Below are 25,640 nucleotides of genomic sequence, written 5' to 3' on the forward strand. Positions count from 1 at the left end.
AGAAGAACACGCAGCAAATAGACACAGAGAACAGACAACTGGGGTGGGGAGTGGGAGGTAGAAATAAATAAATAAATCTTCAAAAAAAAAGCAAAATTGCCATATCACCTGGCAATCCCTCTACTAAAATTCCTGAAGTCTATTATCATCATATTAAGTAGAATATTAAATTACATTATGTCATACTACTTGTTCCTTTTCTTCCAAGAATAATCAGGGGAGTTTTGCAACAAATAACTGGGCCAGGACTTCTCAAACTTAACCAAGCATTAGAATAGCTAGGATATTTGTGTAAAATGTAAATTCCTGAGTCACACTTTAGAGATTCTGATTAACAGGTTGGCTGAAAGGTCAGGTATCAGTGTTTTTTAGATTTATTTTTATTTATTTCTCTCCCCTCCCCTCTCTCCACCACCCTTCCCCCCGTTGTCTGTTCTCTGTGTCCATTTGCTGTGTCTTCTTCTGTGTCTGTTTGCATTCTTGCCAGGCGGCACTGGGAATCTACATCTCTTTTTGTTGCGTCATCTTGCTGTGTCAGCTCTCAGTGTGTGTGGCACCACTCCTGGGAGGGCTGCGCTTTCTTCGCATGGGGTGGCTCTTCTTGCGGGGTGCCCTGTTTGTGCTGGGGCACCCCTGCATGGTACAGCACTCTTTGCATGCAGCAGCACTTGGTGTGGGCCAGCTAACCACACAGGTCAGGAGGCCCCAGGTACTGAACCCTGGACCTCCTATATGGTAGGTGGGCGCTCTTATCAGTTGAGCCACATCTGCTTCCAGGAATTAGTATTTTAAATGAACACCAACAGTGAATTGCTCACAGACCAAACTTTGAGAAAATTGCAATAGAATCTCAAAATTGAAAATCAGGACCCAAGGGAAGGAAGCATATAAAAATGGCAACTGAAAAAGTAAAAAGTACATTTATTGTAATTCAGCTTAAATTTATTTTGAGGTTATGTGCAGCAAAAAAAAAAAAAAATGAAGAAAGGGAGGGAGGGAGCAAGGAAAGAAGGGATAATTTACATGGCTTTCATTATTGGAAAAATGGAAGTAAGTAATACCATTCCTCAGTGGAGAAAACATTTTCTTAACACTAGCTACTAAAATATATTTCATACATAGGGTCTTACAGAAGAGAATTTACTCCTGGGGCTATTTGCAAGGCTGTGCACAGAAAGGGATGCTTGCTGAATGGGAGGTTCTTACCAATGGCTCCATGTTCAGGAACGCAGTGACAGTAGCAATGACAAAGTCACATACAGATAATTTCTGTTCAACTGATATTTATTTGCTATTTACTCTGTGCCAGATGCTCTGCTAGATACTGGTGGAACAGTGAGAGAGAGTCCTGCTTGAGAAACCAAGGGACGCAGGGCTGGGAACAGCAAGAGCTTGTGTGCGGGACAGGCAGCTGCACCAACAAGTGGGCAGAGGTGAGGTCTAAGAAGTGGGTTAGACTGCATGAGAATGTTGCCTGATGTGAGTTGGAAATGTAGAGATGTTTGGATTGAGGCAGGAAATGGAGTCTCTTAGAAGTTGGGCTTTCCAGCTCCCAGAATCAGGAGCTTGGCCTGACAGGAGCCATACCAGGCCAGAGTGAGGACGTCCAGTGTGACTGGCCGTCCACATGAGTTAGGTTCCAGATAAGGACATAAGGAAAAACCACACTGAGTCAAAATTGCCCCTGTAAAATCCCTTTATTGTCCATGAAGTAAAGGATACATATACAACATATGTAGAAATATGCAGTAGGTAGTGAATAGAACATATGCAAAGTATAATTTTACAGTTGTTTAAATTACATCATTTAAATTATTTCTGTCCTCCAATCAATGCTCAAGTGCATATGCTCGCATCACATAAGTTAAAAGCATGTATGATGAGACACCACTGAAATGGGTAACATCTTCAGTAGCATTTTTCTTTTTTGCAAGAAATGCAAAATCATATTTCATTTCAGTGGTACTTACAGATCCAATACAATCAGAATTCTAAATATTAAAGTATAACTCAGTCAAGATCATTCTAGCACTAAGCACCGAGTTAATGAGATCTATTGCAAAGTGTTCAGTGGGCTAATTTGAATCAAGGTAGAACTCAGAGCACCTAGAATTGCTGAATTCAAGATACTTCATCTCCATGACAATCCCAAAATATTGCCCTTCTGCAGGGCTCTTTGCAAGAGTAGGTTGGCAGCTTAATTGTTTGTCCTGTAGTGGGACTGCATGCTGTTCTTCCCTATTTTTAATTCATTATTGGCTCCTTTTGGGAATCAAAGGAGGAGATAATAGAGATGGTATTCAAGTATAAAACTTATAGCACCTGTCCTGTTTTTTTGGTCAGAGTGAAAGGATATCCCACATTCACAAACAAGGAAGCCACACAGATATGAGTTTTTCTCAGGAAAGAGCTTGGAACTTACCCTAGTGCTTAAACAAATGGTACCCTGAGCCCCCAAGTCCCTCACCATATTTTTGCAAGGCAGAAATAGTTTTGCTCTGGAAAAATTTTCAAAGCAGGTGCTATTGGTTGCCCACCATGGACATAGAGAACATTCAGAATGGATTGTCTGGTGGTGAGCAGCATGGCATATCTCATATATCATTAGAATAAGTGAGCCAATGTACTGGATTTCTGACCCCAGTCTGTCTCCAACTTGCTTTTACTTCACCACTGCGGTTGTTGTTGTTTGCTTTAACAGTTATTATTCACTCAAGGTTTTGAGGCTGGGAAAATGTCCAAAGACATCATTAAGGTGATGCTTTCTTCCTGAAGACCAACTACCTGTGATCCTTGGTTCCTCTGCCACGTGGCAAGGCACATGACAGTGCCTACTGGTCTCTCCCTTCACATCGGGGTTTCGTTGCTTTCAGCTTCTGGTTTCCGTGGCTTTCACTGTTTGAATTTCATTCTCTTATATAAGACTCCAGTAAGAGGATTAAGACCTACCTTGCATGAGGTGGGTCACACCTTAATTTGAGATCTTACTCACAATAGTTCCACTCCCGCAGGAATGAATTAACTTTAGGAACATACTTTTCTGGGGTACATACAGCTTCCAACCATTACACTTTGTAAGGAGGGTGTGGCCCCAGTTTTCCAACAAAATAGTGAGTACACAACTTGATTGGATTAAGCTCTGATAAGCCTGGACATTACAAGTTGAACTGGGTCCACTCTAGAGCATGCAGAGTTCCTGGACCTACTTGGAAGTGGCACAGGTTCCTCAGAGTTGCATATTGTCTGTAGCCCACTTATGTTGCACCTGAAAGGGAAACAAGGACATGATTTATATTTAAATGCTCTTTATTAGCCAGATCTGCCACTCACCCTTTATCTGTTAGCTTATTGAATCTGAAGACATATGGAAGATTCCATAGCTTAAAGATCGGGAAACTGAGGCTCAAAAAGATAGATAACTGGGAAGCTGACTTGGCCCAGTGGTTCGGGCATCCGTCTACCACATGGGAGGTCCCCAGTTCAAACCCTGGGCCTCCTTGACCCGTGGGGAGCTGGCCCACGTGCAGTGCTGATGCGCGCAAGGAGTGCCGTGCCACTCAGGGGTGTCCCCGCATAGGGGAGCCCCACGTGCAAGGAGTGCACCCTGTAAGGAGAGCCGCCCAGCGCGAAAGAAAGTGCAGCCTGCCCAGGAATGGTGCTGCACACGGAGAGCTGACACAACAAGATGACACAATAAAAAAAGAATCACAGATTCCCGTGCCGCCGACAACAACAGAAGCAGACAAGAAGACACAGCAAATAGACACAGAGAACAGACAACTGGGGTGGGGGTAGGTGGGAGGGGGGAGAAATAAATAAATAAATTTAAAAATCTAAAAAAAAAAAAAGGATAGATAACGTGCTTAAGTTCATACTCCTTCAGTGGCAGAGTCAGAATTCAGATCTAGGTCTGTCTGACTCCACGGTGCCATGCCAGCCTCTCATCCTGGGAATATTCAGAAGAAATAAGAATTGATAATCATATGATAATCCTAATAAGAAATTAACAGATGAAAAAATACATTCACATGTTTGTGTAAGTAGATGCATAGATGCTTATTGCTTGCTCTACAAACGTTTTCCATCAGGGTTTACTCACTTGAAGTATTAGGCATTTGGAGCAGGTTAGGTCCCAAGTCCTACCATGCATTCCACTTTCCCTCCAGAGGTTTCACAATAGGAAAGCCTAGAGGTAAGAGACACCGGTCAAATGGGACCAGACGATAAATTTTCTTCATCACTGTGGCAGTTCGAGATGATTTATGAATCCCAAAAAGAGAAAGACTACGTTTGCAAACTAATCTATTCCTCTGGGTGTGACATACTTTGATTGTATTAAATTCAAAGGATTCAAATTTACTTGATAACATCAATTTAGGGCTTTTGATTCGACCACAGATCAGTAAGGCATGACTCAGTGGAGTCCCTGCCCTCTTGGTGAGCCTATATAAATGGACACTCACTCAAGAAGGCACATGGAAGAGGAGAGAACTGAGTCATTTTGGTCCTGCCATACGACAGAAAGAAGGTTCAAACAGCTAAAGCCCCGGGGAAGAGAGAAGAGCCATTTGCCTGCGAGTGTTCAGCTGAAGACAGGAGAGCAGCTGAAAAGGCCTGAGAGACCAGGCAGAGATCAGCAACCTCCTTGCTTCAACATGTGGCCACCGACTTTGGTGAGAAAGCAACCTTGAGATGGACTCTTTGGGGTCTTATAACTGTGAGCTTCTACCCCAAATAAAAACCCTTTATAAAAGCCAACCGATTTCTGGTACTCTGCATCAGCATCCCTTTGGCTAATACAATCACTGAGCAGGGTTTCCAAGGAAACCAGACTGGAGACTGAGACTTACACTCGAAGCCTATTGGGGTCTTTTGCTCCCTCTTGAAATCCGGGTTTTGGGGGCCCACTCAGTCCAGGTCCACAGCAGCCACAGAAACCCCCAAGCTGACCTCATCCTCCTGATCGCAGGGAGGGAGGAGGAGGAAGGAGGAGAAGGACTTGACACACGGGGACGGGAAGGGAAAGGGAGGTCACGGTCTGCTTGTTGGCCAGCAAGCCCGAGAGCGCAGCAGGCGGTGCCACCTGTGATGTGAGGCCCACCATCCTTCAGGAGAGCAGGGCCCAGGCAAGGTCAGGCATTCACCCGTCACGTCAGCCACCCGTCTCCTCCCGTGGGAAGGGGAGCAGGTGTCCTCGCTTGGCCCTCTCCTCTCATGGTTAGGAACAGCAAATCCTGTCCTCTTTACAAATGCGAACAGGGATGGTAAATGTTCCTCCAGCCTCAGCTATGCCGAGATCATGACTGGAAACTAGAAATAAACAAGAGGCTTTGAGTCAAGATGAGTCACAGCGACAATCTCTTTTTCCAAGCAAACTTTTTGTGCTCTTAGAACTTGAGTGCTCAGAGCACTTGAGTGTCTATACAGAACCGGGTGGCATCACGTTTGCCTGAAATGAGTTTTTTCTTTAGTACCTGCTTGGCATAAATCTCTATTTAGCTTGCTCTTTTTTTCTTTTAATTTACAGTGCTATATAGTGTTTTCTTGGAAAGCATTGCCCTTATCTTGAACAAAATGACTCTAAATATATGGTTTTATTACTTGATTTACACTAATTTGCACTATCTTCAAGTAGGTGTCAACACAGAAAACACTTATGCTGCAGCTACTACCAAGTTATAATAGCTAAAGGGATTTTTTTTGCATTTTATCTGTGTAATTATATAATTTATAGTAATTGCAAACTCCCATTGTTGATATTGACAGTCTGAGGCTTGAGCTTACTTTTCCAATAATAAAAAAGCATTGTAGTTTTTCATTAATTGTAGTAACTAATATTGACATGGCACATGTGCCAGACACTGTTTTATACACTTCACTCATTTAATCCATTTAACCCTCTCCACAACACTTTAAGGTACTTACTGTTATTAGCCCCACTTTACAGATGAAGAAACTGAGGTAAGCAAAAATTTGGGACCAATTATGCTTTCATAGCAAGAAATGGGGATATATTCTATAATACACACATGTATGCACACATAAAAAATATGTTTTTCTTCACTGGTCAAAATTATATTTTGTTTTCTTATGCTTTAATGAGCAGAGGCAGGACAGAAGTTTAAAATTTGAAATGGCTCTTTTGAAATCTCAGAAGTCTGAACGTGAACACCATTTATTGGGTTGACTGACCTTTTGCAGCTATTTTATCTCGTCCTTAGAGACTGGTTTGATTTCAACCGGACCCTGAGGGTATGAACCCAAATAGTGTTCATTCTGGGTCAGGTCCGTGATGTGAACAGCACTGAGTGATCTGTTCAGGTCGCCAAGAAATGTGGAAGGGAATACTTGGATTGCCTGACTTTTATCATATGCTTTCATTCCACCATTATCTCATGCATAGGTCGAATCTATGAATACCTTCTCCCTGTAGTTCTGTCGTCCTATACAATTTGGCCTGCTTCCTCTCCAGGCCAGCTGCACTGCTAAGACTCCTGAACTTACCTATGCTATGCTCCTTGTTCTGATCTGCTCTTCTTCAGATACCATTTCTTCTTGGTTTACTCGCTTGTTTGCTTGAGCACATCTTCATATTGCTTCTTCAGAAAAATACTTGAGCGGTAGAATTCCTGAAAATATTTTTATCTGACTTCCAAGTTAACTAAACCCTAATCCTTTCCCCTTATTTGCCCTTCTTTTCCCTTCTTCTCCCTCCTACCCCTTCTCTTCCCTCCCCTCCTTGAACAATTCAGTCCTAAAGACATTAGGTGAAGGGAAGCAGACTTGGCCCAATGGATAGGGCATCTGCCTACCACATGGGAGGTCCACGGCTCAAACCCCAGGCCTCCTCGACCCGTGTGGAGCTGGCCCATGCGCAGTGGTGCCACGCGCAAGGAGTGCCCTGCCACGCAGGGATGTCCCCGCGTAGTGGAGCCCCACACACAAGGAGTGCGCCTCATAAGGAGATCCGCCCAGCACGAAAGAAACTGCAGCCCACCCAAGAATGACGCCGCACACACGGAGAGCTGACACAACAAGATGGCACAACAAAAAGAAACACAGATTTACGGTACCACTGAAAAGGATAGAAGCAGTCACAGAAGAACACAGGGAATGGACACAGAGAGCAGACAACTGGGGGGGGGGGGTGTGGGGGGAGAGGAAGGGAAGAGAAAAAAAAAACAAATCTTAAAAAAAAAAAGACATTAGGTGAAATTGTACAAGGTAGATGTCCATGGGTGGAAAGGGGGTACTGGATGGAGTTGGCCCTGGACAAGTGACTGGATGGGATGATGAAAATGCCCCGAGGGAGGAGCTGCGTGGAGTAGAGTGTCAGAGATCTAGTAGAAGGATGCTGTGTAGGAGGACAGCCCAGAATGGGATGCCAGAGCCTGTGCAGGACAAGGCAGGTGTCCATGTGGAAAGGTGGCCAGGGATGAATTGTCTGCGACCAATCAGGGTGAAGAGTGTGTTCTGAATGGGAGGATTCACACTGGGAGATGCCCTGGTGTGGGACATCCAGGACCAAGCAAAGTGAGGAGAATGGCCTGGCACAGGGTATTGGAGCACTTAAAGGGTGAAGAAGGCGCCTTCATGGGGGGTTGGCATGGTATGGGGTGTTGGAGCCTGAGCTAAGTAAGTATGGAGCATATCCTTCTGGGGGGATACAGAGGGGCAGAACACAGGTCAGATGAGGGGGTTCTCTTTTATGAGGAAAGGCCAGCATAGGCCATGGGAGTTTGGTTACATACAAGAAGATTGATCAAATAAGTAACCGTTAAGGAAAATGAGAATCAGGTGAAGGAAGTTATAACTAAGGAAAGGGAGAAAATAGATTAAGCCCTGTGGTGTTGGATTGTAATTGGAAGTCTCATGAAGGGACGGATTTCAACAAATATATTGAGAGAGATAAAAATAAACATGCATGTAAATATGTGTGTGTGTATTCTCTAGTCTATCCACTGAGAAGGCCTGAGAGCAGAGATACTTCTTCATACAGAAACAAGAACGTTCATTACAGCTTTGTTTTTGTGTGTGTGACCAAAAAAGTGAATGCATAATAAGGAAATGATTGGAAAACTTTCCACTGGAAAGCCATGCAACCATTGGAAAGAATGAGTTCGCTCTATGCCAGTTGACAAGAGGGATTTCTACCACATATTTTTAAGATGCAGAGAAATATATGCTATAACCCAATTTTATTTCAAAGTAAACTCCCCAATATATGGACATATATATTTTTATAGTAAAATTTGTGAATTTACAAAACAAACATGCATATCATCATACAAGGCTCCCATACATCTCCCCACCATCATCTTGCATTTTTGTGAAATATTTGTTACAAACTATGAAAGAGCATCATCAAAATAGTACTACGAACTATAGCCCATATCTTACATTTGGTGTATCTTTCCACCAACCCACCCAATTATTAACACCTTATATTAGTATAATATATTTGTTATCATTTGGGAGAAAGCATGCTCATATTTGTTCTGTTAACCACAGTCCATCTTCCACCTCTGGATTCCCTGCGTTACACAGTCCCATGCTTTGTACCATTCATTCAAAGTATATACTCAGTGGCTCTCATTTTCATCACAAAGGTGTGCTGACCTCACCTCAGTCAGTTTTAGAACGTTTTCACTACTCCTAGAGGAAAATCCCATACTCCTTAATACCTTCCTATTGTTGTCCCTTAGTATTGAAATAATATCTCCTTGCCATTGTGGCAAAATATTACAATATTACTGTTAACTATCATCCATAAGTTACATTAATTGTAATTTCCCATGTATTACCTATTCTTAGCACTTTGTAAAGAAAAGCATTCTTATATTTAATCACAACTTCATCTACCACCAAAATCACTGTTATACATTCTCTAGATTATTCTCTAGTTTCCTTTCAATGAAATTTATGTCCACAGACTACTCTTTCCCCCATAATCACATTTATAAGTCTGCAGTATTAGTTATACTCATTATAATGTGTTACTCTCGACACTATTCATTTCCACACTTTTACAAATAAGCTTTATAATAATGCTACATTAAGCATCAGTTCCCATTCTCAACCCACATTCTATTACCTGGTAACCTATACTCTATAGTTACCTCCATTGAGTTTACTCAGCATATTTAGTTTAGCATATTAATGAGATGATAAAATATTTATCCTTTTGTGTCTGGCTTATTTCACTTAACATAATATCTTCTAGGTTCATCCATATTATCAAATGTTTCCAGATTTCATGTCTTCTTATAGTTGAATAGTATTCCACTGTGTGTTGATGGACACTTGGGCTGTTTATGTATTTTAGCAATTATAAAAAATGCTATGAACATGAGTGTGCAAATGTCAGTTCACCTCCTTGTTTTCAGTTGTTATGAATATATTACTAGTAACGGGATTGTCATATGGCTGTTCATATTCAGCTTCTTGAGGTATTACCAAACTGTCTTCTACAGAAGCTGGCCATTCTATAAGTTGTGAAATGGTATCTCATTGCAGTTTTTATGTGCACTTCCCTAATAGTGATGTTAAGCTTTTTTTTTTTTTTTTTGCCACTTGTATTTCCTCTTTGGAGAAATGTCTATTCAAGTCTTTTGCCCCATTTTTAAAATTGGTTTGATAGTCTTTTTGTCGTTGAGTTGTATGATCTTTTCATATAACATGGATATCAAACCCTTATCGGATATGTGGTTTCCAAATATTTTCTCCCAGTGCGTATGCTGTCTTTTTATTTTCTGGGCAGTCTTCTGAAGAACAAATGTGTTTAATTTTCAGGAGGTTCCATTTATCTATCTTTTTCTTTCATTACTTGTGCTTTGGCTGTAAGGTTTAAGAAACTACTGCTGGGAAACGGATGTGACTCAAGCAGTGGGTGCCCACCTACCACATGGGAGGTCCCGGGTTCAGTTCCCCGTGCCTCCTAAAGAAGAGGAGAAGACAGCGAGCTGATGCAATGCGCCGCTGTGGCAAGCAGATGCAACAAGACGACAATGCAACAAGACGGCAGACAGAGAGAGCAGATGGTGAGTGCAAAAACAAGGGGGGAGAAATAAATAAATAAAATAACTCTTAAAAAAACAAGAAAAGAAATTACTGCCTACCATAAGATCTTGAAGACGTTTTCCTACATTTTCTACCAGGAGTTTCATGGTTGTAGCTTTTATATGTAGGTTCTTGACCCATTTGGACTTAATTTTTGTATAAGGTATGAGATGGGGGTCCTCTTTTCTTCTTTTGGATATAGATACCCAGTTCTCCCAGCACTAATTGTTGAATACTCTGTTCTGGTTGGCTGGGTGGGCTTGACAGCCTTGTCAAAGATGACTCGACCAGGGAAGGAGATGTGGCTCAAGCAGTAGGGCACCCACCTACCACACGGGAGGTCCCGGGTTCGGGTCCCAGTGCCTCTTAAGAAGACAAGCAGGACCCAACGCTCACACGATGGGTTGATGTGGTGAGCTGGTGCAAGAAGATGATGCAACAAAGAGACAAAATAAGGAAACATAATGAGGGCCACAACAAGCAGGAGGGGAGGTGGTTTAAGCCATTGGTCACCTCCCTCCCACATGGGAGGGCCTGGGTTTAGTTCCTGGTGCCTCTTTAAAAAGAAAACAAGCTCACAATGAACAGACACAGAGCAGATAGCTAGTATAAACAATGGGGGAGGGGAGGAATAAATAAAGAAAATAAACCTTAAAAAAAATCACTTGACCATAGATGTGAGGGTCTATTGGTTAATATGTCTATCTTTATGCCAGTACCATGCTGGGTTTTTTTGTTGTTGTTTTGTTTTGTTTTGACCACTGTAGCTAAGTGGTATGCTTTGAAGTCAGGATGTGAGAATCTTCCAACTTCATTCTTCTTTTTAAAGACATTTTTGGCTATTTTGAGCCTCTTACCCTTACAAATAAATTTGATAGTTGGCTTTTCCATTTCTGCAAAAAAAGGCTGTTGGGACTTTTATTGGGTTACATTGAATCTGTCAATCAGTTTGGGTAGAACTGACATCTTAATGATATTTTATCTTCCAGTTCATGAACATTTATTTAAGTCTTTGATTTCTTTTAGCAATGTTTTGTAGTTTTCTGAATATAAGTCCTTTATGTCCTTGGTTAAGTTTAGTCCTAAATATTTGATGGTTTTAGTTGCTATTACAAATGGAATTTTTTACTGATTTCCTCCTCAGATTGCTCATCATTAGTGTATAGAAACGTTAAGGATTTTTGCATATTCAAAGTGGTATCCCACCACTTTGCTGAACTTGTCTACTAGTTCTAGTAGTCTTGTTGATTTTTTCAGGATTTTTCTTGTGAATTTTTCAGGATTTTCTAGATATAGGATGATATCATCAGCAAATAGTGAAAGTTACTTTTTCCTTTCCTATTTGGGTAACTTTTATTTCTTTATCTAGACTAATTTCTCTAGCTAGAACTTCTAGCACAATATTAAATAACTAGTGACAGTGAGCATCCTTGTCTTGTTCCTTGTTCCTGATCTCAGAGGGAAAGTTTTCAGTCTTTCATGGTTGAGTACAATGCGAGATATAGGTTTTTCCTATTTGCCCTTTACCATGTTGAGAAAGCTTCCTTCTATTCCTACCTTTTGGAGTGTTTTTATCAAGAAAGGATGCTGTATTTTATCAAATGTCTTTTTCTGCATAGAGGATCAAATGATTTTTATTCTTCAGTTTATTAACATGGTTTATTATACTAATTGATTTTCTTGTGTTGAAAACCCTCGCACACCTGGGTTTAAAACTCACTTGATTGAGGTGTGTAATTCTTTTAATGTGCTTTCAGATTCATTTTGCAAGTATTTTGTTGAGGATTTTTGTACCTATATTCATTAGTGGTATTGGTCTGTAATTTTCTGTTTTCATAGTATCTTTATCTTGTTTTGGTATTAAGGTTATGTTGACTTCAAAGAATGAGTTTGGTAGCATTCTTTCCTGTTCAGTTCACCCATGCAGTTATCTGGTCCTGGGCTTTTCATCTTTGGGGGTTGTTTTTTTTCTCCTCCTGAGGATTTAAAAAAATTTTTTAATTTATTTTATTTTTAAAGACGCTTTAGATTACATAAATGTTACATGTTATCCCCTATCCTTTCCCCTTCCCCCACTTTCCCATTAACCTCTTTTATTAGTGTGGTACATTTGTTACAATTGATGAACATATACTGAAGCACTGTTACTAAATCTTTATGAGGTTTTTGATGACTTTCAATCTCTTGTGATTAGTTTGTTGAGGACTTCTATTTCTTCTATTTCTTCAGTGTAGGTTGTTCGTGTGTCTATATGGTCTAGTCTTTTTGGCATACACTTGTTCACAGTATCCTCTTATGATCTCCTTTATTTCTGTGGGGTCAGTGAAAAAAAATCCCCCTTCTCATTTCTGATTTTATTTGCATCTTCTCTTTTTTCTTTGTCTGTCTAGTTAAGGGTTTGTCGATTTTGTTGATCTTCTCATAGAACCAACTTATGGTTTTGTTGGTTCTCTCCCTTTCTTTCTTTTTTTTTCTCTTTCATTTATTTCTGTTCTGGTCTTTATTATTTCTTTCCTCTGGTTTGGTTTGGGATTAGATTAGTTTGCTGTTCTTTTTCTAGTTCCACCAGTTATGCAGTTAGGCAACCTCAATTTATGCTCTTTCTTCTTTTTAAATATAAGCATTGAAGGCTATAATTTCCCCTTTAGCACTGCCTTTGCAGTGTCCCATAGGTTTTGAAAAGTTGCATTCTTGTTTTTATTTGATGGATATACATTTTATATATGATTACATGAGCATGTTGAAAGATACGAAGACCTACCCACATGGCTATGATCTTGGTTAGGATGGGGGAGGGGTGGGTAGCAATAATAAGATGGACATTGACGGTCTTGCTACATTTTGACTAATTTCTATTGCTGTACGCACAATTCTTACAATTTGGGTTGATTACTGATTCCCTTGGAGTTAGGATAAATCACTTGAGAAAAACTGCTACTGTGAAAACAGCGAGATGTAATAGTCTGCATATCTACTGCTAAGTCCCAACTGAGAAGGCTGAACTCTAAGAAAACCAGTAGTTTGAAGAATGACAAGTGACGAACAAGCTCAGAAAAAAATGTGTGAGAATGGAGGTCCAAGAAATACAAAGTACAAGATTAAATCTACAGGTGATGATTACTTAACCAAAAGTGGGGAGGAGGTGGTGAGAAGGAAAGATTCCAAGTAAGAGTCGAGCAGCAGAAGGATATTGGCAGGCCAAGAATGTGTAAAAGGTTTAAGGTTAGATTCTTACAATGAGAATCATACAGAATGGAAGAGGGGTCTGGAGCTCAGTGGTAGCTCAAGAAATAAAGGTCCTGGCAAACCAGGAGAGTAGCAGTGACATTCATGTACTCTTCTTCCATATGGCACTTCCAATTAAAAGGTTCTGGCAGCCTCTGTGCCTATAGAAAGGGAAGAAAGAGAAAAATAAAAAAGGATAACAGACCCAAGATTTTAAAATACAGAAATCTGGTGTCATTAAGAGAAAAAATGCTACTAAATATTTCAATGTAAAGTAAGTAAGCCAGTATTAACACTCATATTGATACTAGTTAGGCTTTACTGAATTCTTACTAAGTGCCGTGTAAATATATTAAGTAGTTTAAATATATTATCTCTATTAAACCTCACTAAAAATGATGAGTAAACACTGTTATTCCCATTTCATCGACAGTGAAACTAGGACCAACAGAGGTTAAATAACTTCCTTAAAGTTACGTAAGTAAAAATTATCAGAGCCAGGACTCAAACACAGGTCTGTCTGACACCATGGTCTTTACTCTGACATATAATAAATGATACTTACAATGATGGCCTGGAGTCATCTATATATTACCCTTTTATTTCAAAAGTTAGGGGAAATTACACTATTATATTGTAAACATTTTCATCCAAATAAAAGTTGGTTTTCTGGATAGCCGGAAGCTTGGCTGTACTTCCTAGTTCCTTACTAGATTTCAGTAATCAGAGCTCTACAAATTGATTAAAATTGAGTTGCAAATAAAATTTTTATGAAATGCTATAAAATATATTGGTTGTAAATTCTGAATACTACATAAATTCTATCTATTGCATATACTTGCAAACTCCAATTAAGTAAAAACTTCCCTCATGTTTTTGGCAGGATCTTTAAAAAATAGTACTTCAATATGGACTTTTTCTTGGCAATCCATGTGATTTCCTGGAAGTTCATGCTGAGTATCCACTTACTGTATAAACATAAAAGTTAGTTCGCCTAGTAAAAGCATCAACTGTCTGCAAATGCCAATAGGCTTTGTAAGCAATTTGCAGCCTGTTAGGAAGGTCATCCCTTTTTCCCCACATTTTCTCTAATGCTTGCATTCTGGGCCACAGAACCTATTGGCAAATATTTCTTTATGTTAAGACCCCCCTTTTGAATAAATATTCCTTTATTTTCCTATATAAAAGAATCTTATTGAAAGACTTTAGCCAGCTCACTTGTTCACATTTCCTCCAATATGTCAACTTAGCCATAACAGCTTTGAAAATCTAACCTTTCCTTAACCTCCGTCACATTCATACAACTACACATAACAATATATACAGTTCCTTTTCATGTATCAAAAGAAAGAATCCTTGGGGAATAAAGATTTGACAGCTCCTGTTACAAGATAATTGTAATACTTGAAAAAAGCAGAGAATGAGAGATGCGACAGATGGTGTACACTGGAGACATGTGGAAGTTTGCTTGAAAAATAGCTTCAGAAACTCAATTGAGACTGAAAAGAAATTATGCAAATCATCATTTTTGCATAAAAGCATCATGGAAAACAAGGAAATTATCTTAATCTTTAGTCTTCCACAATCTTGTCAAAGAGAAAAAATGTCAAGTGGACTGATATCAATTTCCTATTTTGAAAAATCTATAGGCATTAGTTTTGAATTTCAGGGGAATGAGGTTTTTAAAATTTTTTTAAATTTTTTATTTCTTTGTAGGCATTACCAGGGACCCACTGGACCTTGTACATGTGAAGCAGGCACTCAACCACTGAGCTACATCTGCTCTGGAAAAAAAGATTACTTTGAGTGAAATTGTTAAAAACAATATTATCTTCTATATTGCTAAGCTTCGGTTTAATTCAATAACATCAACCATTAATATATTTGGATGAGTTATTCAGTAATATTATTATATATTATGTAATTTATATGGGGAATGCTTTACAATAAATTAGGTATTCCATCAGATTAATTTCTATGGCCTAAAACTTTTTAACTTTAAAAAACTATGTTTATTACCTTTTAAAAGCTTTCAAATTGCTCTTTTACATTTCGATATGCTTGCCTGATTTACATATCACACAAAATTTTTAAAAAGGTGAACAAAAGAACAAAAAAAAAGTACAAGAGGGTGTGTGGACAAAAATACTAAGAAACAATGTGAAGGCTGAGGTAGGAATGTTTGCAATATAGGTTTTTTGAGGAGATTAGATGCAGAAAAGTAGCAAGGGAAATAATAATCATAATAATAATTTCAGTGAAAGGAAGAAAATCATCTATTGAATTCCGGCAAGTTTTCAGAAGAACAAGGTTGAAGTACAACACCATTGGTGCCTGATGTTTTTAAGAGCATGAATAAACACATTTTATTTGGAGGAAGAAAGAGAGGAAGTGAAGAGTTAGCCATAGAGGAATGAAAATGTTATGATGGTGGGAAGCGGAAGTGACTCAAGTGATGGGGCCTCCGCCTATCATATGGGAGGACCTGGGTTCCATCCCAGGGGCCTCCTGGTGAAAAAGAAGAGAAAGCATGCCTGTGTGGTGAGCCAGTGCCCACCTGGTGAGCCGAGTGCTCATGTGGGTGCCCACGTGGTGAGCCAAGTTCTCAAGTGGTGAGCCGAGTGCCCAAGCGGTTGCCCGCGTGGTGAACCGAGTGTGTGTGCAAGTGTCTGTGGCAAGCTGAGCGCCCACGTGAGTGCCCATGTGGTGAGCCAGTGTCCATGCGGCAGACAGAGCGCCTGCGCAGCAAGCCGAGTGCCCACACGGTGAGCCAGTGCCCGTCCAAGTGAGTCAAACAGCAAGATGATGATGCAACAAAAGAGAGATGAAGGGAGGGTCAAGAGGAAGCATGACAGAGACCAGGAACTAAGGTGGCACAACTGGCAGGGAACCTCTCTCCACATCAGAGGTCCCCAGGATCGAATCCCAGTGAATCTTAGAGGAGAAAGACAAGAAGAGAAGACAAAAAAAGAGAGAGAGAGAAATAGGTACAGAGGATCACACAGCGAGTAGACACAGACAGCAATAACAGCAGGGCGGGGTCGGGGAGGGGAAGAGGGAAAAAATGTTATGATGGCATTAATTCCATTCATTGTGGGATCACAATACATAGGCATGGCAGACTGAATCATCTCTCCCACAAAAATACATTCAAGTCCTAAAACCCTGGCCTTGTGAATATGAACTCATTTGTAAATTGGATCTTCGAAGATTCTTTTTAGATGAGGCCAAACTGAAGCAGGATGGGCCTCGATCCAGTATGACTGGATTCCTTATAAGCAAAGGAAATTTGCATATGGTAACAGAAGCCACAGGAGACCAAAGCAGGCAGATCGCCATGTGACGGAGGCAGAGATTGTCAACAGGCCACTACCAGAATGCTACAGACTTCAGAGAAAACATGGCCTGCTGATACCTTGATTGGACTTGATCCTCCAAAATTGTGAGACAATAAATTCCTCCAGTTTAAGTCAACCACTTTGTGGTATTTGTCATAGCATTCCCGGCAAAGTAAGACAATAGGCTTGTATTTGCGTATGCATGGGAATTGGGGTGGATAAACTTGAGAAAGGCCAACATCTTTTGCCCAATTCTATAATGAAAAAATCCTTGAGTCTCCAGTGAATTCATACACATTTTCCTTGTGTGTGCATGTATGTGTGTGTGTATGTTTTAAGCCGGCCCATTTAAATGCATTATAAAGGTCTATATTTATCTTTAAATTTGATCAGAAAAAAAGTTTGAAAATTAATTATCTTTAATATATAAAGATGGGTTACCAAAAAAGATTATGAAATTTCATTTTCCAAAGAGTTAGATGAAGCAATGGCCATTTACCTATTCTCTCTTTAATAGTTTGGGTTAGGTAAAGTTTGATTGGAAGCAAAAGACTATTTCCAGGTTTAGACTTAAGTAAAAAATGTAATTTGGCAAGAGAAAGTATTTTTGATAGAAAGAGGAAGAAATGTTATTATTTTCCCTCATATGGGTTAAATTTATTTTTGGATGAGCTTGGGTCAGAAATACATTAGGGGCATCTAATTTCAAGCATGCTCCCCTTGAAGTTTAACGTACTGAACTGAAAGGATCATGTGAGGTTTGAGGTGGTGACCCTGTCTGCCACATGGGTGCTGGGTGACTTGAGGCCAGCCATATGTGTTTCTTAGGCAGGCTAACATTTTGGCTCCCTTTTAAACTGATATTCTTTACAAATCTGTCCAGCATTTACTAAGACGTGAGGCTGAGCACTGCATGGTGGGGTGCGCAGGGGAGAGGGATATACTGGAATGAATGGAGGGGGCAGCGCTTAGTCCCCTCTTGTCCAGCAAGCCAGCTCTGAGAGGGAGCCTCCATTTCCTTCTCAGCAGAATCACAGCACAAGAGTGTCTCTTACAGATTAGCCTTCCCAATCAGGGTCTGGGTCAGCGACCTGGTAACGTGCCTTTGGGTGTTTCTCAAATTCTGGGCCTACAACCACCTACACTGGAATCACCTGACCCACTCTAAATCTACTAAATCAGAATCTTCAGGGGGAAACCAGCACACTTGCACTTTAACATTTTTTGCAAGAAATTCTGATTGTGCTAAACCCCAAGAACCACCTCCTGAAGGCTGGGTTAGACAGAGAAAGCTGAGAGAACTCCAGCTCTCCTCAGGTGTTCCCAGGCCAAGGCACGCAGCAACTCAAACATTCAGACTGGTTTCAAGGAGGCTGGAGGCAGATGCAGTACAGTTACCTCCCACTCATCAGTCTAACTTTCTCCCTAACATTCATTCTGATTGAACTGAAATCCTCAGGGAGTGCCTATAAATACTCCATCTGCTCAGATTTTTTACCAGACAGTGGAGCTTGCACCACCTTCCCACTACTGCAGACCAAAATAGCTTCTCTGGGCTTGCCTGACTAGCTGCTAAGAGCCCCGTTTCCTGACAACTATGGTGCCTTATGACCACTTGGCTCTATAAAGGGGGATTCCATTGCCCTCAGACGTCCTTTATGCAATTAGGATGGAAATAAACTTTTAAAGCTGGAAAGAACTTTAGAGATTTCACTCCTTAATTATATGGAAAGTGATATAGACAGAGAAATAGAAAAGAAGGGAGGAACATTTTATTGAGTCACTAACCATGTGCCAGAAATGTGCTGTGCTAGGTTTTTCAACAAGAGTTTTGTCATTTATTATTTATTTCCAACAAGCTTTCAAAGTAGGTAATATTATCTCCATTTGTATAGATAAGGAAGTTGAAACTCAGAAAATTAAAGTCATTAATTTAACAGGTAGTAGACCTAGGATTGAATATAGGATGTAATAAAAATAATATCAACTATTATTTATTAAGCATCAATCATGTGCTGAGCATAGTTCTAAGCATTTTAAGTTCATTAACTTATATAAAATATCCAAAACAACTCTGAGAAAGGTAGTATTATTAAGTCCATTTTACCTGGAAAACTCAAGGCACAGAAGATTAGAGACTTGCCTGAGGTCACTCTGTTAGTGGAGTGTCTACTCCAAAGCTCTCTCCAGAACCAAGTGCACTGGATTATGGAAGGTGGAGAGACCGGAGGCAGGTAAAGAAATTGCTGTCCAAGTAGGAGATGACCAGTCCTGAAATAAGGCAGGTGTTGGAGTTTGGAGACTGGGAATAGGGACAGATTTAAAAAGCACATCTGATGGTTACTGGATCCTCTATCTGGATGGAAGGGGTGGGGTAAGGGGAAAGGAGAGGAGTTGAAGACAACTGTATTTTCTTGCTTGCTTGGGAAACTAGGTAGATAGCCACCCCATGAATTAAGACATAGATTACTGAAGAAGGTAAACTTGGATTGCATTTATATTCTGTTACAGAGCTGGCATTTAACAGTGTCTGTAGATAACAGGAAGAATCATGTTGATCCATCTGAACATAAAAGCTACTGATTGGTAGATTACAAGAAAGACCTGCAGTGGCACTTGGAACTTTGTCTACCTGCTTTCCTATTTGTGGGGCTGTGAATTACTAAGTGAGTAAGTAGCTTTAGGATGGTAATATAACTCTATGCTTGATGAATTCCTCACTTGAGAAATAGTCACTCATACCCGCTCTGTGCCAGGTACACTGGATCGGCTATTGAGGATGCAAGGGTGAAGATGAAGGACACAGCCCCTTCCTTAGGGGAATTTATATTTAGGTGTGAGAGGCAGGCAATAAATAAGGAATCAAGAATTTAGATGTGAAAAGTACTATGCAGGATAGACCTGGGGTGCTGTGATAGAGCATGATGGTACTGGGTCCAGGGGACACAGGCTCGTAAGACATGAAAGGAGTTTGATCTTTATTCCAAGTGGGAAGTGAAGAAACTGATGAGTTTTGAGCAAGGGAGTGACATGCTGTTATACATTTTTTTGTAGCTCGCTCTCAGTGTGGCTACATCCAGGGCAAGACTGTGGGGGCAAGAGCAGAAGCAGAGAGGCTGGTTTGGAGGCAACAGGAGAGCCAGAGGCAAGGGGAGAAGGGGCCGTAAACAAGTATGCAATACAGACAAAGAGAAGTGGATAGAAACCAAGATGGGTTTTGGGGCTAGCTGAGAAACTTGATGATGAAGAGGAAAAGGGAGAGGTCAAAGATGGCTTGTAGGGTTCCAGTTTGAACATACAGGTAAAAAAGGTAATGTTGCCTTTTACCAAGATCACAGCAACTGGAGAAGGAACAAGTTTCGAAGGAAAATGATTATCAGAAACATGTATGCATGTGCAAGTGTAAGCAAACCAAAATTTACCAAATAGTGCTCTGGACTGGGCATTTAAAAGCCTGGGTTGTGTTATGAGGTCATCACTGACAGCAGTAGCTTCTCTATTCCTCTTTTTTCCCCATCTGCAACCTAAGGATAATTATATCTGTCTTTGCCCACTTCACAGGGATGATGAGAAGATAAAGGAGATAATCTATATGAGAGTACTTTGAAGTCTTGGGAGGGTATAAATTCAAGCTGTCATTATGTCACAGGGTGTGTTTATATTTTTCAAAAGTCAGAGGGGCCATGAGTATATCATGCTTGTATTCTTTCCTTCATGCTCAGTTCCCAGAAATGGAGAGATGAACATGCTTTCTTTCCCCAACTGTTTCTTCCCTAATTGTATTCTCTTGACAGAATTTTGTCTGGATCTTGACTGCAATTATTAGTGTTGTCCCCAAATCTTAACATCCTGGGAACAAAGAACTTTGTCCAGTATAACTCTGGGTGACTCCTGGTAGATAATAATAATAATGATGAAATCTTACTTTCATAGAGATGTAAAAAAGACAAAGAACCAGCATATTGTCTCATTTAATCCTTCAATAGCACTAAAAGAAAAGCACTGTTTTTTCTTACAATTTGACAGATGAGAGATGGCTTGGGAGCTTAAAATAACTTGCCTGAAACATCTGTAAAACTTCAATTTACAGCTGGTGTAACTGAGGCTAATAAATGAGATGCGTCTGAGAAAACACACTGAGGTAGCATCAGGGAAGTTTGAAGAACTGCAGTCATATCCCAGATGATAATCGATGGGCTGTGTACACTGGCTTCGTTGATCACTGCAGTCTGGGATCACATGGTCTCTGGGTCTTTGAAAATGGGTTTAATTATTGGGCTTTCTTTCTAGGGTTTCAAGAGCTGCACTACTCTACCCACAACCTTGTGCTGCTCTCTCTAAAAACAGAAACAAAAATAAAAACAAAATGAAACAAAAATTGTCCTTCGTTTTCCAGAGTAATTGTATGATTAATAATTTCTTCTATTCCTTGGAAGGAGGCACATTGCTCTTAGTTTTCCCTGAGGTAGGGGATATGATGATGATGTACAAAAGAGAAGGTAGGAAGCAGATATGGCTCAACAGATAGAGCATCCGCCTACCATATAGGAGGTCCAAGCGTTCGATATCCAGGGCCTCCTGGCTTGTGTGGTGAGCTGGCCCATGTGCAGTACTGCTCCGCTCAAGGCGTACTGGCCCACGCAGGGATGCCCCCGTGTAAGGGTGCCTCCCACGCAAGGAGTGGCCCCTGCGCAAGGGGAGCTGCCCCACGTGAAACCACAGCCTGCCCAGGAGTGGTGCCACACACGGAGAGGTGATGCGGCAAGATGACGCAACAAAAAGAGACACAGATCCCCAGTGCCTGATGAGAATACAAGCAGACACAGAAGAACACACAGCGAATGGACACAGAGAACAAATAATAGGGCGGGGGGTGGGGGGGAGAGAAATAAATAAATAAATCTTAAAAAAAAAACAGAAGACAGAGGAGAAGGTCTTGGAATGGTGGCAAGAGTACAGAATTTGGAACTCAGAAAACTTGGCTTGAGTCTTGGTTACTGTGGGACCTAGAGAAGGAAGTTAACCTCTTTGAGCATCAGTTTTAATAGTTATAAACTGTATATAATACTTATCTGGGGAAGCAGATGTGGCTCAAGCAATTGGGCTCCCGCCTACCACATGGAAGTTCCTGGGTTTGGTTTCCGGTGCCTCCTGGAGAAGGAGAGCTCGCACAACAGGCAGGTGTGGCAAGCTGTTGCAACAAGATGATGCAACAAATAGATGCAGAGGAGGGACAACAACAAACCAGGGAGCTGAGGTGGCTCAGGCAATTGAGTGCCTCTTGCCCACATGGGCAGTCCCAGGTACGGTTTCTAGTGCCTGCTAGAGATGAGCAGACACAGAGAGCACACAGCAAATGGACACAGAGAGCAGACAGCCACCTCAAAACAATGGGGGGTGGGCAATAAAGAAAGAAATCTTTAAAAAAAATACTTATCTGTTACTGGCTGTAATCGTTCAGTCATTTGCACAGTTCCTCCTGAGGGAGGTACATGGGCCGAGTAGTTTCTTGAGGGTCTGTCTGCAGGTTATTAAATATTCTTCATCCTTTCATCTGTCACTTTCTCTCACCATCTGCACCCCCACAATTAAGTCTTCTTTACTTTTCTCCTCATTTTGGAGAGAGAGCTTATCTTTATTAGAAGAGTTATAAGTCTTAGGACTGGAAGATTCATATATCACTAAATAGAAGAACCTAATATATAGTTTACACATATCTATATGCAGATTTTTTTTCTCCTTACTTGAAGGGCCTGTTAAATAACTGCAACTGGATTTGATCTTTCTGGCAAACCTGATACATTCAACTCAACTGACTAAATGCCAGACATGTGACAGGCACTTAAGTTTGTTACAAATCCTTTCTCCTTCTGTTTCATATTTTAAGAAAATAAGAGTTATGTATATACATGGGAAAGGTTTGCTGGATGATAGGAGATTGGGAGGGGGGTGTGTAATTCAGGATGGTACAGTGGATTTAGCCTTTTCAATCATTGGATTTGAACCCAAGTTTAGTAATTTTTTTTTTTTCATGCTATGACCTGACGAGAGTAATCTGTCAGAGGCTTTATTCCCTTATGCCTCAGATTTGGATAATACTATTGCACCAGCTGGGCTATGGTGAATACATGGGAATATTAGTAAATTTTGTGAGAATAGATGCTTAAACCAAAAGGATGTCATTGAACTTTTTGTTTTTCCTCCTAATTAAATGCACGTGTGTTCGCTCACTTCCAATGGAGCAAACTTAGTGTATGAATTTTGGAATTCATACACGATGGCTCTCAGCATTATTAACCTATTTAGAACAGAGCTGAGGAGGGATTACATAGTGGGTTGCTGCGAGGATTTAACCAATGTATATAAAATGCTTGGCAGAGTGCCTACCATAAGGCGATTGATCAGTAATTGTTAGCTGGTCTACTTTTTTCTTACTTCAGCGATTCTCCTTTATCCTGGACGGAGATTAGAACATTTTCTAAGACTCCTCTTCAAACTGTCCATCCGGTTGGTGGCCCAGCAGGGATTTCTTGCCTAATCTCTGTAACCCATATTTTCTCCTCGTTTCTGCACACTTTTGAGAAAGGGCGTTTGGGATAACTTTTTGTAATTTATGGTAAGTGTAAATAAAATGAAGACATGGCAATGTTGAGATCCATGACAATATTTTACCTTGTTTTCCCTCCGGATTGGATCTGAAAAACCTCAAAACCTATGGACATGCTGTTCAAAACTACATTCCAGAGTTTACAGGTGTGTGTCTGCGGCAGCCACAACAGGTCACTCCCAGGCTCAGATGACAGGGCCGCCTCTCAGCCCACCTGAAGTCACACTCTGAATTCTTCTGGTTTAGGGCAGGGTAGATAAAGCAGAGCCACCCGAGTCCCCCCAGCTTTCCTGTCCTCCCGTTTTGAGTTTCTCGGTCAGCAGTCCTTGCGGCGTGCTCGGGTTTGGGGCAGGCAGGATGACGGCTGAGCAGGGGCAGACGGGGGAGCGACGCAGAGCCGCGGCCGCCTCAGAAGTCCGGCTGGGGGACGCCTCTCTCGGACCTAAGGACTAACTCTTCGTCCTTAACCCTACCAAGGAGGCGTCTCTCCAGGGCTGGGCGAACAGAGGCAAAGCCAAGCTCTCTCTGTTCCCGCCAGGGCGGCTCCACCCCCCCCCCCAGCCCCTCCCGCGCCGGGGCCGGGACCGCGCGGAGAAGTCCGCCCCGGGCCGCGGGGCACAGCCGGGCGGGAGGCGGCCGCAGCCCGGCCCCGTGGCGCCTTCCTCCTTCCCTCCGCCGCCACTCCCAACGCTCCCCCGCGCCGCTCGCTCCATTTCTCAGGCATTTTCCGCAGGGAGAGGCGCCCGCCCCCGAGCCCGCCTCGCTCCCCGCCGGGAGCCCCGCTCCGCGGCCGCCGCCCTGCCTGCAGACGCCGCGGCGGGCCGCGTGCTCCCCTCAGGTGCCTCCGCGCGGCGGCCGCGGCGCTCGGGAGGTGCGGCCCCGCCCCGCGGGGAGGCGCTGTGCCGCGGGGCCGCCCCCTCGCGCCCCGGGCGCCGACTGCGGCTCCGCTCCCTTCCTTCTCCTCCGCCCGCCTGCGCTGGGAAAGTGGGAGGCGGCGGCGGGCGAGCGCGCGCGCGGGGGGCGGCCGAGAGGAGTCTGCCCGAGCCGCCGCGGCGTCAGAGGCTGCGGGCGGCGAGCGCAGCGCGGCCGCAAGGGCACCGGTCGCCGCCGCGGTTGCGGGGCCGCGAACAAAGAGGAGGAGCCGAGGCGCGAGGTAGGGCGCGCGGCGGCGCGGGACCCCGCGCTGGGCACTCGGGCGGTGGGTGCTCGGAGCGGAGCTGCCGAGGAGGCGTTGGTCGCCCCCCCCCCCCACCCCGCGCTGGTCAGTCTCCCCGTCCCCCGGTCCCCAGGTCCCCTGTGCCCGGAGGCGGGACGTGCGGGAGAGGAGCCCGCGGCCTCGCTGCCTTCTCCGGGTCGGCAGCCACCCGGGCTCCGAGCCGCCGTCTCCTCGGGCGCAGTCTCTCTGGGGACTCCCGTCTCTTCCCCGCGGGGCTGGAGATCTGTTTCTCCGCGGCTCTCTGTGGGGTTGAGTTTCGCAACTTGAAGGCTGCGCATTTATTTTTGAGTCTTGAAAACTTCCAGCAGTCCTGTGGGGGGATTTTTTTTTTTTTTTTTTTCGTCTTCGGCCTGCAGGAAAGATGAGGCTGTTGAAGGAGATCCCCATTCCGGGACCGGCCTCGGCTGCGGGCTGGGATCCCCGGCGCGGGACCCCCTGGCCTCGGGCCCGCGATACCTGGCTCCGGGGTGTGTCTGCGGCGAGGGGCCGCCGCGCCGTCCCGCGGGCCGGGGAGTACCTGTGCCGGGCGGCGCGGGAGAGGGGCGCGGCCCCGGGCTCCCCACCCCGCCCCGAATTTGTCAAAAACAACTGTTAACCGCTTGCGTCAAAATCCTTTGATCCTTTTACTCCCAGGTATTCACGTTTACCTTGATTTTTGGTAGGGAGAGGACGGCGCGGTAACTGCTTTAAATGCTTTTTCCTGAATGCCCTATTATTCCATATTATGCTCACAGTTTTCAGTCCAGCATTCCAATGTCAAATTCTTTTTGGTGGTGATTTTGCCAGGTTTTGTGAATGGGATTAAGGCAGGCAATTCAGAAATCCGCTTCAGAGTTTGTCAACCACTCCCATAGGTTGTTTTTATTTATTACCTGCTTCCAAGTATATCTTGTCCTTGTAATTGTCAACCTTTTGGGTTGGGCAAGATTAAACCAAAGTTCTGTTTTTAAGACCAGTGAAGGAACATATGTATTTAATATCGGGATCATTTACCGCAAGCCATCATATGAAGCATGGTTTCTTAAAGACTAAAGTGGCCTGAAAATTGGGAACTTTTTTAGATTTAAAAGTAGTTTCAGCTAGAGGAAGCTTTCAATCGCTTCTATTCAGTTTCTCATATGAATTGAGGACTTTATTAAGGCAGTTAATATCACTTTGAGAGTTGAAGAAAGTGTGTTCTTTATTACATTTTATA

At 42.5% G+C, this 25,640-nt stretch overlaps 1 protein-coding gene across 1 annotated transcript in view; it reads left to right on the forward strand.

The window, feature by feature from the left end:
• Positions 1-24,151: 24,151 nt before the first annotated feature.
• Positions 24,152-25,640, forward strand: part of SH3RF1 (SH3 domain containing ring finger 1) — a 177,420-nt gene continuing 175,931 nt past the window's right edge. The window contains exon 1 of the mRNA XM_004475390.5: positions 24,152-24,382. The gene's annotated coding sequence lies outside the window, so the exon portion shown is untranslated. The remainder of the gene's footprint in view (positions 24,383-25,640) is intronic.

Source organism: Dasypus novemcinctus, chromosome 1, assembly GCF_030445035.2.
Source record: "Dasypus novemcinctus isolate mDasNov1 chromosome 1, mDasNov1.1.hap2, whole genome shotgun sequence".
Taxonomy (NCBI): Eukaryota; Metazoa; Chordata; class Mammalia; order Cingulata; family Dasypodidae; genus Dasypus; species Dasypus novemcinctus.